Genomic DNA, 6,000 nt, shown 5'->3' with positions numbered 1-6,000 from the left:
CTGCACAGGGTCCCAGACCCTTCTTTGTGTCTCCATGGTCCCCTGTATACCAGTGGGATGAGGGTGCACCCCTCAGATATACTATTCATATGCTGTAGGGTCCAAGGCACTTTTCTCTACGGTGGTCTTACGTATGCCACTCGGACGAAGAAGTCCTCCTCGAATGCACTCTTTAGACCACTTTGGGTCACTGATCTTGTGACTGTCACTGTGATGAGGAAGCACTCGTTGGATGCACAAACAAACTATACTGGAGTCAGTGGTCCTAGGACTGCCACAAGGCAGCGATGAGTAAGCTCTCCTCAGATGCAGACCTTAATCCCAGGATAAAGTATAGACCTCCTCTGGTCGGTCCCGATCACCCCCTTGTCCCTACCTGTCTGCTCGTGCTCCCCTGTACCTTTGGGCGGTCTTGGGCACTCCTCTGGTTCTTCCTGGGATGGGTGTCAGTCTCTCCCGGACTCCCTCGTGTCTGGCTTTCACCTTTGGCTCTGCGGCAGCTCCGCAGCCCTCTCTTGACCTTCTCCTTGTATCTTCTTGGTGGACCAGCTCCTGCTGCAACACACGAGGACTTCCACAGCTGCCCACTGGCATCCTCTGTCTTACCCAACTTTTGACAGCTTCCGCCTCAGCAGTTTTTTTGGGCATGGAGTGGCAAGCTTGTCTTCCGGTTGAGTGTCTCTTCTCTTTGTATCTTCCTTTGTTGGGCCCGCCCCTGCAGAACACTGAAACGCTCCTTCTGGCTCAGTGGTGTAATATTCATGCCTCCTCATGGCCTACTCGTGCCAGTACAGTCAAAGACCCCTATCGTTTTCATTGATGTGATCGTCATGTTTCCTCTGGGCCTACTCATGACAGTACTAGCGTAGGTGGCAGTATTTCAATACAACATGTGGGTGTGGGAAGGAGTTCCCTGTGAGGGAGGTATGGGCTCAGTGATCCTCCCCTGAAAGGTCCTCCCGCATGTGAACTCCCCTAAGAGGAATATTGGTTAGTGGCTGCACCACCATAGCCTTACAGGGAAGGCCTCCCTCCCGGGGAGAAGTGACATCATTTAAAGGTTCGTCACAGAAGCCAGAGCAGCTCATAGAGGGATGTCAAGCCAGCGCTTGGGGATTGATTGCAAAAAGGCCACCTGAATTGAGGGTTTGTTGACAGGATGATGCCTCTCTCACTGTGTCACTAGCTGGTTTTCACAGAACCAGAAGCCACCTCTAAAAAGGTAAATCAACCCCAATCCGCACATTGCTCAATTTGGATCAGGGTAAAATCTGGGAATATAAAAGGGCTTGGAATGCAAAGCAGTTGCACTTTAAAAATAGGAATACAGGTGTTGATAAATGTATGCCATATATATATATATATATATATATATATATATATATATATATATATATATATACACACACACACACACATATATATAGAATGCAAAGTGAGTCGAGTCTGTCCTTTAGAGGACTGATTGACTTCATATTGAAAAGCGAAATTCAAAACTGAAAGCATTTTGGATGCCACTTTAAAGTGGGATTGCCTTTGTAAAGCTAAGCATCAGTTGAAAAATAGGCAGTGGTTTGAACCATTGCAGAGCCACGTCGGGTCATAGTATAAATTAATTGTACTATTGCCTCATGTGACATCACACAGTTAATGCCACTGAGGAGAGTCATAACATAGTCTGAATGCTTGCGCAATGAAATGCATGCTAAAATAATTCTGTTAATGAAGAACTGTATGAAAGGCAAATACTCAGAATTCTCTTGTCTTTTAATGCCTAGGCAGAGTCCGTTGTAGTGTGGGAGGGGATTCTCCAACTAAATATCTGTTGCTGGAGAATAGCATATCTCCATCCCAGAAATTTAAAGACTGAAAGCATTATATACAGACACTTTTAAAACTGTGCGTCTATCTAAATTGAAAGAAATATATCCAAGTTTAGCGAAAACAACACACAAAAGGGGCATTAATGTTGTGCAGGCCTACAATGATTGAAAGATGCACATGTTAAGGGTTTGAAAACAACACAAGTATGCACACAAACATGTATATATTGTGAATCGCACATGTGTTTAGCTACGATTAGTGAAAACTGTATCCATGTCTTTTAGAGAACTAAATATATATGTGGGCTTAGAATAGAACAGATTCCCGAGAACATTTGTGAATGCAAACTTACATGAGCCAATGCAAACAAGTTGCCTTTTGCATATAAATGCCTTAAAATAAAGCCCTATACGAACCGGTCCTTGCCTCTGCTTAAAAGGGCCTCTACCAAGCTAATGCATTCACTACCTTCCATGAAAACAGGGGAGTTGGTGCAGATACTTTGAATGTAAGTGATGCCAATTTCTCCAGCACCATACTTGTCTTGATGATGGAGAAAATCAAATGCTTTAACCATATTTGCACTATGTGAAATGTTAGTAATGTTCATTGAGAAATCCATGTAAGTAGAATGTTAGTATATCTAGTGTCTTTTAGATTATCATAATATTTAGAGTACAACTTTGTGAATGAAAGTGGATGGCTTTGAGGACTTATAATAGTGAGATTCATATTGGCAGGTACAATTTCATTTTGGTTTAAACATACAATTTTGAAGTGGGGTGGGACTGTATACATGGGGGTATTAGATTGGTGTGTCACGTTTGCGCGAACCACTTACCAGAAAATGATAATATACTAAACTGGTGTAACATGGCAGATTGCAGATCCATACTAAATGTATATTTTAGCAGATAAGAGACATGCTTTCTTTGTACATGCAAGGCTTGAGTTGTAAGCCATGTGTGCCAAGTCTCACATGACAGTGCTACCCAGTAGTCATCACTGGAAGGGCACCTCCAATTCAGAGCCATGTGAGCAACACATTGTGGGTATGCATATTAGCTGAAATGGAACCCTGTCGCTCCAGACAAATGTCATCTTACAGGGCATTGCTGTTTTATACGTAGCTTCTTCAACTTAAGGCAGAATGTTCTCATAAAAAATGTACAGTTTTTAGTGCAGAGTCCTCGTGCATTAACTGTTACCATCTGATAATTTGCAAGTCTGGAAAATCTATGAATGAGCAAAATAAGTGACCTGGATGCCCATGTTTGAATCTTAGTGAGAAATGTTCATGTTCTGCTTGTTTGTACAGCCGGAAAATGCATAATGGACAAACAAGTGGCATGCATACCCAACTTCCCATTAAGTTATCTGCATGTGCCTTTTTGTATGGAAATGGTTTGTGCTTGATGCCATTACGTATAAATTGTAAGTTACTCACCGTAGTGAGTAACGTACTCCTAGTCCATAGTCCCCTTTCCTCCAAACTGCATGGGCGTCCCTCGCTAGGGACGGGAGACGGAACCTTTTTCACCAGAAAAAATCTTCCTCTTTAAATTTAGAGGGGGCGTGGCCTTGGGAGCATGCGCTCCTCTGACTCCGCCCACCGGCGCCACTTCAGTCCCCATTGACGCGTCAACAAAATTACCATTACCTAGTGACACCAGTTTTATTAGGGGGGGGAATGGTGGGACATATGGAGTAAAGGGGACTATGGACCAGGAGTACGTTAGTCACTACGGTGAGTAAGAAACAAGTTACTTTCTTACCTTGTAACGTTCTTTCGATGGGATGCTCCTCCGACGTATTCCACATCTATGACAGTAATCACCATAGCTGTGCTGCTTCGGATATTTTTTCGGCGTCTGCGTCCTGTGTTGATGACGTCGATACGCTGTCCCTCGAGGGCTTCCGTCGAGCGCTGACGTCACCGGATGTTATATGTAGGACGCACAACGCCTCAGTTGTAGTTTTTTCCCAGAACGTGTGGCACCAATCTTCTGCCAGTATGACCACAGAAAGCCTTGCGTAAACGTAAGCTGCAATCGCATAAGAAATTCTGTAGAGGGGCAGGCTGGAGGGTGCGATGTGGAATACGTCGGAGGAACATCCCATCGAAAGAACGTTACCAGGTAAGAAAGTAACTTGTTCTTCGAGGGGATTGTGTACTCCGACGTATTCCACATCTATGACAGACTCCCAAAGCAGTACCAACGTATGGAGGTGGGAAAAGAATTTAGAATATTAGAATGTCCAATCAAATTGCAGAATAGAGGACCGCCTTGCCAAAGGCCAAATCTTGCCCATGGATAGAATCCAGGGAGTAGTGTTTTACAAAAGTATGGACAGAGGCCCATGTGGCTGCTTCACAAATATTACGAATGGGAACACCCCTCTGCAGAGCAGTGGAGGCAGCCACACCCCTAGTAGAATGAGCCTGTAAGCCCACCAGAGGGTCCTTACCCGCCGGACGGTAGCATTCAGAGATTGCCAAAATGATCCAACGGGACAAGGTCTGCTTAGAAACAGCTTGACCCAAACGCCTTCCAGCGTATCCTACAAATAGCTGATCGTCCACTCTGACCCGGGATATGCGTAAGATGTAGAAACTTAAAGCTCTCCTAGAATCCAACCTATGGAGCCTCTCCTCTTCCTTACCAGGATGCGGAGGAAGATAGAACACCGGAAGAACTACCTTCTGGCTGAAATTAAATTCCGATACAACCTTCGGAAGAAAAGAAGGACGAACCCTAAGGACAACCCTGTCCTTATGGAACACCATGAAAGGTGGCTTGGCGGATAGTGCCTGCAACTCACTCACTCTGCGAGCAGAAGTAACCGCAACTTAAAATACAGTCTTAAAGGACAACAGTCTCAATGGACAAGAATGTAAGGGCTCAAATGGAGCTCCCATCAGGACTTTAAAACTAAGTTCAAATCCCAACCGGGTACCTGGAAAGGTGACAGAGGAAACACATTAGTTAGCCCTTTTAGGAACTGAGAAATCAAAAGGGATTTTAAAATAAGAACATTCCTCAGACAAGCGCTTAAATATGGACAGCGCCGCCAGGTAACCCTTAATGGTACCTACACTTGCAGCCCCTTGTGGGCTAAAGAAAGCAAAAAAGACAAAACCAAAAGGAATGGAACATTGGAAAGGATCCACATTCTGTACCCTGCACCAGTCGCAGAACTTCTTCCAACGGCAACGGTACAGGGATTTCGTTGCGGCCCTCCTGGCCAAAAGCAACACCTCCATCACGTCTTCAGGGAGGTCCCAATCCTTATATCTCAGCCTGTCAGATACCAATCATGAAGGCTGAGAGACTTGACCTCTGGATGGAGAACCCGACCCCCCTACCGTGCGAGCAGATCATCTCGGTAGGGAAGACGACGAGGAGGGCAGATGGACATGTCTAGAAGATCCGGGTACCACGTTCTCCTGGCCCATGCCGGAGCAATGAGGATCATTCGGGAACCGAACCTCCGTAACCTCCGCAACACTTGCGGAATGACGGGGACTGGAGGAAAAGCGTACAGCAGTGGGAAGGACCACTCCACTACGAACACGTCCCCCAAGGCTCCTCTTGGAGGAAATTCCTGCGAGTAGAATCTTTCGCAATTCCGGTTGACACTGGTGGCGAAGAGATCCACTTGTGGGGTCCCCTAAAGAGCGAAGATCTCCAAAAAAACTTCCTGAGCCGGCTCCCACTCGTGAGAAACCGTGCTCTACCTACTTAGAGCGTCCGCTGCTGCGTTTTCGTCTCTGACCAGATGGACTGCCGAGATCGAAATGTCCTGCTGGATGGCCCAGAACCAGAGCTGCATCGCCTCTCTGCACAGTGGGAGAGACCCTGCCCCCCCCCCTTTTTGTTGAGGTAGTGCATGGCCACTGTATTGTCAGTCATAATCAGGACACTCTTCCCCCGCACAGACGGCAGAAAATCCTTCAGGGCTAACCTGACGGCCCTCAGCTCCAACAGATTGATATGGAGTCTGGACTCCGACAGAGACCAACGACCGCTGACTGTCAATTCGTTGGCATGAGCTCCCCATCCCGTGAGGGATGCGTCCGTCACGATCGCTACCTGCGGCCATGGTAGCCAAAATGGAGCCCCCTTCATCAGATTGCCTTCCACAGCCCACCACAGAAGATCCTGGGCGACCGAG

This window comes from Ambystoma mexicanum, chromosome 6p, assembly GCF_040938575.1.
Source record: "Ambystoma mexicanum isolate Mex_15411 chromosome 6p, UKY_AmexF1_1, whole genome shotgun sequence".
In the NCBI taxonomy this organism is placed as follows: Eukaryota; Metazoa; Chordata; class Amphibia; order Caudata; family Ambystomatidae; genus Ambystoma; species Ambystoma mexicanum.
The sequence above is the reverse complement of the archived record's forward strand: the minus strand, read 5'-3'. Positions refer to the sequence as shown.